This window comes from Cicer arietinum, chromosome 4 (genome assembly GCF_000331145.2).
Source record: "Cicer arietinum cultivar CDC Frontier isolate Library 1 chromosome 4, Cicar.CDCFrontier_v2.0, whole genome shotgun sequence".
In the NCBI taxonomy this organism is placed as follows: Eukaryota; Viridiplantae; Streptophyta; class Magnoliopsida; order Fabales; family Fabaceae; genus Cicer; species Cicer arietinum.
This window is the reverse complement of record NC_021163.2, coordinates 11,098,158-11,109,107: the sequence shown is the minus strand read 5'-3', so window position 1 is coordinate 11,109,107 and position 10,950 is coordinate 11,098,158.

The following is a 10,950-nucleotide window of genomic DNA, read 5'->3' as shown; positions in this document are numbered from 1 at the left end:
GTGTTTTGGACATTTTTTTAGATTCATAATTTAGGATGATACACGTTAATATAATTGATGGATTATGTTATTTTTTCATGAAAGAAATATAATATTTTTTTTTAGATTACATGCAGAAGTGGAAATAGAGTGGACCTGACGAAATTTTGTTATGTTTGAGTTCAAAAAATTGAAGGTATAAGTTTGATATGCTTACTTTTTAGGTGTGAGTTTAATTTTGATAGAAGTCTGATATAGTTTGTTAATATGCTTAAAAGTCTATTTTATTTTAACGAGTTAATATATTAATGAAATTAAGTTATATTTTGATATTTAATATGACATTTTGAAGAATATGACTTTATACACATCTTATTTCAATTCTATTTTATAATAATACATTTAAATATGTTAAAAATTAAAGAAAATTAATACGTGTAAATTACTAAAAGTTGAATATCGAATAAAAAGATCAAAATTTAATATAATAGTTATAGTAGTAAAAAAAATTATTTATATTTATTTGAAATGCTTATTATGTAGTTTGTGATCTAACATTTTTAACTAAATAGTTTTTTTTAGAAGTCTTGATCCTTTTTAAAAGAAAATTTTAGTGTGGTGTAACTCTAATATAGATTAGGCTGTAGACTCCTATCGATCTGTTTGGACAATTCTCACCCCTAATTAAGACTCATACTAAATTTGTAATATTATATATTATATGAATCATAAACATTCATCCACCATTTGTTTCATTCATTTTCATTTATCACAACTTTGATAAAACTTATAAACACACAGCACATGTTGTAATGCCTTATATTTGGATGAATTTCTCCCAATGGATTGCACGGATTTTAAGTATGAATTACATGGTATCTCCAAAAGATACTACATCTTCTCTTCTACATTAATAAGTTTAGATTTTCAAAAAATCTATATTATTTTATTTTATTTATTGTTGAGAAGCGTGATTGAATCTAAAAAATTAAGAAATTTATTGACTTGTTGGTGTTTGAACACGAGGGGATCTCTAGTAGTGAACTTTGTCATGCTTGGCAAATCTATAAACGTGAGTCCAATTTTCGTTTACAATTGGCATACTTCAAAAGTTGCACACTACCAATTTGGTCCTCACACAATGTCTACTCATGCTCAAACAGTTATCTTCTTGCCACAAACAAACACCAAACTCCATCTTTTTTCATCAACCAACACTCGTTTTTTAGAGTATCACATCCAACAACATATGACCAAAAAATATGTCTATAAAATGAGATGTATTTCTATATAGAAAAACAGAGGAAGTACAAAACGAGTTCAAACATATTTGTGCCTATAGACTCTTTCAACCATGTGATTGAATTGAGTTCATAACAAATCATCTCATAATTACCTTTTCAAATATAAATTGGAAGTAAACATTGTGGAAACTTGTGTAATTTTTATTTTTTGTCAAAAAAACTTTATAACATTTGAAATTGCCCTTGGCGTGATGGGGAAGGGTTAATTTTAATATTGGGTATTGTTCAAAAGTTGGAATAATTGAAGAAAGGCAGCAGTCAATAAAATATTAGCTTCTTGGCATTAGTGGGTGTATAGCTTTACCTTGGTGCGTTGAGGTGTCAACTGTGTGCTAGATATTTGTGTCAAGTGTCTCGGACTAATAATTAATTAATTAACACTAGGGGATACAATAATATTCCTTAGTTAAATTTTATAGTAGAAAATCAAACAAATAAGTTTTTTAGTTTAGCGAAATGAATTAAATTATTATAGAACCGTTAACTTGCGTTTAAATTTTGGTTGAAAGAACTATTTACATTTAATATTTAACGTTTTTTAAATAGAATTATATTTGATAAAATAAATTTATGTCAAAAAATATATATTTATAGTATTAGAAAATTGATAAGCATTTTTTTTTACTTTATTTTTTCAACCGATCACTGATTTTTTAGAAGATTTCCTAATGGTATTTTTATTAAGTGGAATAAGCCTATAAGAGGGTGATAATAATGAAATGAAATTATATTTTTTATAAAATGGTGGAAATTATTGAGAGTTGAATATACGAACAATTAAAGAAATGCGTTTAGGATTTTTTTTCTTTTAATGAAATATGGTTATTCTTTGATCAACAACCCTAAATATCAACCTATAATTTGAAAACACAATTAAATCTCATTTATATTTTTCTTAAACGTGTTTACTCCAAATGAAAATGATATCGGTGAATCCCACTATCCAAACAATTCAAGAAGTCAACCTAAACTAATTTACATGTTGCATAGGAACCCATTAATGTTGAGCAAACATTTCATATTCATCCTTTTGGAGGGCACTAAACCATTAAGGTCTGACTGGTCTTATAAGGTAGACATATATAATGTGTCTTGTTACCATATTTAGCAAATGCTAATAAGTTTCTAGCTTTTGAGTTGACTTTAGTTTATTGGCCACTCTTGCTTTTTTCAAAAATTAAAGTATTGATATTCATAAGAAGAGAACATTCAATAAAAATTGTTGTAAGTGCTGAAATATATTTGATTTAGTAATGGGTAGTGCAAGTTTATAGTTTAAAATTGGACACGTTAATTAGTTAGTGCTGGTTGATTGAAAGATACCACCACTTAGTGCTCTACTTGACAGGGTGATTCTTCTTTTTTAAAGCAACTTTAATTAACTATATAAAATAATAATGTAATTATGTATTAATTAAGTCAAATCCTTGCAACAGAAGAAGGGGAAATGGTTTTCCAGTCGCGGTTTTCTTCTTCTTCACGCAAGCCATGATTAGGAGATAGTACATATCAATTAACAAACATATACGCCCAAAACATCATGTAACATTTTTCTTGGAACGGTTATAAGTATATATAAATATAAAAATACTAATTCATAGTATAAGATACACTAAAAATTAGGAGATACAAAATACAATTTTCAAATCACTCTCCCCAAATAAGAAAGCATCACAAATATACATCATAAAATCCCATATAAATCAAAGAAAATTGAAGCATGAAAGTTAAAATCATAATTAAAATTAGTATCACGTGTTTTGATCCACGTTCAAGACGTTAGTTTAACTTTCTCAAGTAAAAATGTCACATCTAAACCACTATAATTAAAGATTATTGAATTACAAAATTTTCATAACGATCAAACACAACTCATTCAAATAGTATCAAGCTTCAAACGAGTCCTTTTTACGATTAGATAATAAATCAACAATTTGATGAATACATGTTTCTGCATTATTACTAAAAATACTCACAATGCTTAACCGCCTGAGCACATTCATTCACACATCCCTTAAAATGGGGCACATAAAAAACAAATGTTGCATGGATTCAACATCACCATAACCCAAAACATAAGTCTCTAAATCAACATGATTAATGCCTCTATGATGCAAATTGTCATTTGTTGCTGCACGATTGTTGAAGAGTCTCTAGACAATCACCGACACCTTCAACACAACGCATAACCTTCATTTGATATAAGAATTGATAAAAAGTTATAAATATCTTAACCATATATTTATCGCCACTCTCAAAGTTTCAACACCATCTATCAGGAGTATTAACTCGGGAAAAAAAAAAAGAAAAAAAAAACGTTATACAACAACAACAAACGCTAATTCACCAACTCCTCATACTCAAAAAGTTTTCTTTGTCTCTCCCAATTCACAACCATCCTCATTGCCATTAGCCACCATCTCCGTCACCGTTAAGTTTTTACTTCTCACCAAATTAAAAAAAGTCACATAAATCGGCATTCTCAAATAAATGAAAGAAATTTGACACAACTTACAGCTTAACAAAAATGTTGCTTCCTCAAGCCACAGGTCATAGACATTAATTCCCACCAAAATAATTGAAAATTAACCTTCAAAATAGACATATTCTGTTTATTCCAACTAGACAAACGATCACGAATCTTGTCAACTATCGACTTCCAAAAAGCTAACCTCTGGGGATTATCTCCAATAGACATTCTCAAATAAATGAAAGAAATTCGACCCAACTTACAGTTTAACAAATATGTTGCTTCCTCAAGCCACAAGTCGTGGACATTAATTCTCACCAAAATGATTGAAAATTAACCTTCAAACTGGATGACAATTTAAACAAATATAAAATAAAATGTAAGGTTATAATATTTGTCCAACTTTTACCACTCATAATCATGTATTATCTGCAAAATGCAAGTGCAAAACACAACACATATCCCCCTCGCCCACACAATACCCATAGAAAATACCATTCTTAACTGATGAACACATCGAGGAATTAAGGCCTTCAACAGCTAACAGAAGATAAAATGGGGACAAATGACCCCCTTGTCTTACCTCTTTCGTAGATTAATCTCAATGGTTGGAAATCCATTAACCAAAATAGATGTCTTCATCGCGCTAAGACATTCCCTAGTCCATCTTTGCCATAATGACCAAAAATTCATTTTAACCATAATCGCCTCCAAATAGTTCCATTCAACTGAATCGTATGTAGTTTCAAAATCCACCATGACCAAAATTAAGTAATTTATCATTTTCCTTGCTTCATCAACAATTTCATTTGCAATTAAAGTTTCATCAAAAAATTGTCTATCGGGTACAAAAGTTGATTATGTTATGATATGACTTTACCAATAACTCCATTGAATCTATTAGCCAACACCTTAGTAAGCAACTTATACATACAAACCACCAACGAAATTCGACGAAAATCATTCAACCTTTGAGGATTATATTTTTTTGGAATTAGTGCAATGAAGGTACTATTAACATCTTTCATCAACCGACCATTGGAATGATCCGATAGAAAGTGCACAAAATTGTGCTTCACTTCACCCCAATTTTTTTTTTTTTTTATAAAAGCCAAAATTAACCTTATTTGGACATGGACTCTTAAAACTGGCACACTCCTATACAACCCGCTTAATCTCATCTTCACTAAAGAGTCTCACCAACGAATAAGCATCAACCTCATCAATTGCCGAAAACTATAGATTATCAACACCTATCGACTCAATTCGATTAGACTTGAAGTTTTTTTCAAAGCGAAGAAATACAACACCTTGGATACCATCAACCCCTTCCACTGAAACCCCCATCATCCTCCAAATTTCTAATCAAACTACGAGAATGCTTGCTAGCAACCACCCCATAAAAATACTTAGAATTAGCATCACCTTCTTGAAACTAACGAGCTCTATATTTTTGCCAAAGTAAAAAACAATTAGCTCTAGATAAAGATCTTAACAATGCCGACAAAAAGGTCTCTCAACAACCTCGTCCTCTCTCAGTGAAGTAGATTATCATAGTAGGTATAACTTGTTCAACCCATCTTTTGCAACCTGAATTTTCTCCCCCAAATTCGAACAATGTTCCTTATGCCAAAATTGTGAAGCTTGTTTCACACCTTTTAACTTATCATTCAACATATAACCCCCCAACCTTTAAAGAACATTTGTTCCCATTGATGTCTTAGTAATGATAACCACTAAACACTTTAGTAATGAAAACAAGTTATCTTACAAAAGTCACGATAACCACTAAAATTTGCCAAACACTTCAGCATACAAAACGATTTAGGACCCCAATCTTCCTCGTAATCGAACAAAAATAAAGCACAATGATTTGATAACCCTCTTTCTAAAGCCTACTGCGAACACACCACTCGTTCGATAATAAGAATCGATCCAATCTACTCATCACATCACATTCAACCTAAATCAAATAAAATGTCTATCAATCAAAGGTAAGTCCACCAATTTTGCATTGAAATAAACTCATTAAATGTGGTCATATATTCATCCATTTGCACATATTCACTACCTTTTCGTTCATCCTTTGAACATGTAGCATTAAAATTTCTGCATACGCACCAACAACTCCCTTAAGAAGCACCAATAACACTTCCCAATTGATCCCACAACACATGTTTACCATTGAAATCACAGGGAGCATAAACATTAGCTACACAAGTCTATTGCATTGCAAATGAAGGAGCATGACATAAGTCTATGGCATTCCAATTATTTTATGAGAAAAAACAACAAAGTAATGGTTATTTCCAACTTTGAGACCAAGAGCGACAGGGTTAAAGGTCCATCATACATGTTTTTAGGGTATAATTTTTTTTTGAACTATACCTATGGTATTTGTTGTCACTATAAGTGAAGTTTTTTTTAAGTGTGTTTACATGACTACTAAATAAAAGTTAGGAATGTAGTTACACTGCACTCTCCAATCTCGTTGAATATCTAAGATTTTTTTTCTTTTCAAATTAGTTTATGTTTAAATAGTTATAAACGGTTGTTAATTATTTTTTTTGGAAAATGATAAGACTGAAGACAATTATATTATCCGATTAATTTGCTTTAAACCAATTTATTATATAGTGATTTGGTTTGAATTCAGATTTTACTCCAAAAATATGTAAATATAACCCAACTCGATATATATACTTTTGATTTTGTCTTTATAGTGTCAGCTTAGTTTCTTTTAATTTATTTTAGAAAAAATACAAGAGATTCAAGCACACATGCGGAATTCAAAAAATAAAGTGGCAATTATTTACGTTTTTCTCAAATGATGACATGGTTTTCCATGTGAACAAGAGGGGCGGGCCCACACAAACTCCTACCCGTGCCCGAAAACGCATCGCCTCCACAATGTATCGCCACGTGTTATACTAGTGGTTAGGAGCGAGCGGGCAGCAGAACGGGTCAGCTAAGAAATATCTGGTGTTAAGAGAGGCTCTTCCCCCAAGATATTTATCTTATCGACTCGGAGCCGAGTTCACTGTGTTGACTCGTTGAGTCGTGGCCCAATCAAAATGCAGCTTCAGATATACTAGTAGTACACAGATCTAATTCTCAATGCGTGACCATGTTTCGTAGCTTTTGGAGTTCGAATTTTCAATCACCTACTTGGCTACTTGCACATGTGTGTCATTGTGATGTTGATCATGACATGCTATCATATGATCCACTATGCATGGGCATAGTCATGGCAATGGTCATCATGCTATCGTGCCCTCTACTAATATTTTGAGTAATTTAATACGCCTAATGTTAGGTGCTGGATTTTGATTGGCTATCTAAAATGTTTTGTCTTGGTTTGCCTTCGATTTTTACTTTTTCTGGAATATTCTGGTGTTTTCTTTACTGAATTGTTTATTGACTAAAACACCCTTTATTCATGTACGAGTTAGGTTAAAAATTGGATGCATTATTTCAGTGTATTATGCGAAAATATCTATTATTTTTTCAGATGTATGTTTTTTTAGTTTTGATAAATGAAATTTAAAAATATGAAATGTGAGTCAATAAAGATATATTTTTAAAAATTATAAAATATATTTTTGTTTTTCTTTATCATTTTTAAAATATAGAGAATTATTTATTTAAAAAATTTATTACCTCTTTGTTAATAAAAAAAATTAAAACAAATTACAAGAAACGAAAATAAAAAATTAAAGGTTCTTAATTAATTGAATCCCAATTTTCTAAAAGCAAACTATTTATGTCCTCTAGAAATAATTGAAGTTTATTTTAAATCCATGTGCATGCAAAAGGTTAAGGATCTAGGAGTAGCTCCCAACAAATAGACTTAAACATATTTCTTATATCCTACACTGACACCATATTGTTAGTTAATCACACCACATATTTTGAATGACATACTTCACAATCGAATTTGAAAACCTCGCCGATTTTAGTAAACATCACATGAACTAAATTGATTAATTTTTTAAGGATCAATATATTAGTAACTTTCTAGCAACTATTTTAGATATTACTTCTTTTTGTTTATATACTCTATTTAATGATTATTTGAAGATTATTATATACATAATTTTTAAAATATTATTATATTTTATATTAACTTTTTTATATATAAAAATCTCAACGATACTCGTTATGATATAAATTTAATATATTCTTCTTCGTCAAATCCAAAATGTTATCGCAAATATTTCTCCCCGTAAATCAATTATTCATCATCGCTGCTATTTGAGTATAGGAGAAAAATCAAATAGTAAAAATATAGAGGAAACGGAAAAATGCATAGAACTATACTTCAGCTTATATAATTATTTCACTAGCTATAGTAGCTTGCTCTATGTGAGACTCAGATTCGTTATATATTCAACTAGTCATTAAATATAAATACCACCATTAATTAAGAGATGAATGGTTTGTTACTTTGTTCCAACTACCGTACATGTGTTTGCGTTTTAGCCAAAATATCTTTGTCACCGCACGTTGTCTAACGATTAGTAACTTCAAAAAATCACGGCGAATAATCCATTGGAACGTGAAAACGAAATGGAAAACGCATAATCAAGTATAAGTCTTATTCTTTGTAGATTTACTATATAATGGTATTTCTCCCATCAATCAATTTCCGTTATATTGTGGATTTTGCAAATGAAATATTTTACATAAACAAGGGAGAAACGGTATATAGATAAGAAGAGGGAAGAGAAAGAACAGCATATGATTTTAAAAAAATAGATAAAGCAATAGAATTTCCAAAATAGTTGTTCAAAAGTTTAATTACCAAATTTTGAATCATTTTAATTCTTAAAAAATATAATCAATTTAGTCGTTTTAATGTAAACTCATTCAAATAATAGATCTAAAAAGCAGTGAAACGTGGTCGAAAAAAAAGTATTACTTGATTAAAATTCAATTATAACATTTTTTAAATGTTAAATACATATGTGGAGCAGTGAACAATTGAATATATATATATATATTCTTTATTTGTGAAAATAATAATTAAAAAATTAATATTTTTTATCTTAAATTTAAAGATCAGATATTTCATTTATTCAATAAAATGTACTTTAATTAGAGTACATTCAATGCTTTAATAATTAATAATGAGAAGTTGACGCCTCTATGCAATTAGAAGCCGATAGATATTAAGCAATGTTCGGTGCTAGGGGTATATAATATCTTCATTAATTGAATATCTTGGATTTGGAACATGTATAGTAAGTTGCATGCACATCTAAAATAAAATTTAAAACGAGATATTTAAAAGTGAAAAATAATATTTAAAAAAAAACTGCTATTTATTTATTTATTTATTTAAATTATATTTATTTTGGAGAGTTTTAGGATGTAAAATTATTGTAATAGATTTTATTAATTATTTTAGTAAAATCAATACAATTTACTATTTAATGATCTAAAACAAAAACAATGAACATTTGGCAATAGACTAAGATATGCAAAAATTGAGAGGTTATAAATCAAGACTAAATGAAAAAAAGTTAGAATGATAAAATTTAATTATTCTCACTTAATTAAAATTTATTTTAGTAGTCATACAAATATAATATTTTTATTAAAAATATTTTGGTACTTAATATTAGGTTATAAAAAATGAGGCCCAAGATTAATGTCTTGACAAATTGTTGAGTCTCCTAGCATTGAGTTATATATATATATATAAGATTTTAATGAATCACTCTTTTAAAATTTGATATTTTATGGGATCATTTATTTCGAGAATGTAATATACCATCGAAAGTTTAATTTTAATATTTGATTTTTTGAACTATAAATGGAGGGTGAAATGGATACTCAATTAATACTTTAGTATAACATGTACTTGATTTGAATAATAAATAACTCAATATGCTTTTTAAGTGCTAATATACTTGAGTTAAGAATATGGAAGTGAAGTATGTCTAGATTTTTCATATTTCTAACAGCTTCGATACTTTCTTTCTCATTTTTTTAGTATAACGACAAAATATAGATTTAGGTGAATTTGGACAATTTATTTGATAAGTCATTAATAAAATTTGAGATTAGAATTATTAAAAAATCGTTAATAGGTGATCCATTTATTAGTCAAATTATCAATTTAGTTATCGAGTTTTGTAATCAAACAAAATTAGTCTCTAAATGATTGTTAGATAAGATTGTAATTAATTAAGAGACTGAATTTTAAAATGTTGTTAATGGTTAATGATAATGACTTATCTACATGTAGTTTTAACATTTTAGTATCAAAATGATCTTTAAATAGTTTTGATGTATGAGATTCTCAACACTATTGGGTGGAACACAATAACCATCATGAAAGGGTGGACTCTCCATCCCATTCACCAATGTTAGATAGGGTTGACCTAATGGTCAAACAAATGAAGTATTTGTTTGAGAGTCTCAATGTTTTTTTAATTACTTATTAGCGAGAGAGAAGCTCTGCTAGAAGTTACTACTTACTATGACTAAAAAAAAAGCTATTACAAGTCATAGAAAAATTAAAACTCATTTAAAAATCTACTTTGTGCACAATTAAGTGTTGGAATCAGTTTATTAACTATGACATAAGTTAGACCCAATGCTACTGAGTTCAAACACAATTATATAAGATTGGTCTTCTTTATAGTTCCTTGAGGCCAAATGGGTCCTATGATTAAGAACATAAACATAATAATAATAATGTAAAGGTAGAGCAATTTACAATGATTCTTGGTTTGGTGAAATAAGTAATTTTACCTCTCAATGATTTTTTTAATTGATTAGGTAAACCTGTAAAATTATAAATATCTAATGACCGTAGAATTTTTACAATTGAGAAGAACAATCTAGAATAATGACAAGTAATTAAGCAACCATAGTATAAGGAGGTGGTCGGCTACACACAATCACAATAGCCACGATAATTGGTGGGCCTGTCCATTTCAACGACCAAACAAAGCAGTTAACAATCGACTTAATAATGATATACTATTAAATAAATGAGAAATTTACATAAGCAATGGCATATTCTTTATTCTTTCATACAAGAACCGTACACGTGTTGATAATTTTGCAATTGCATGCTTTATGTGGCCCCACGTAGCACCATCGTTACTGCGTCGGCAAATGATATGCTTTATAAAGCGCTTTGGGCGGCTACTTATAAGAGATTTAATTTTACTATATTACTTG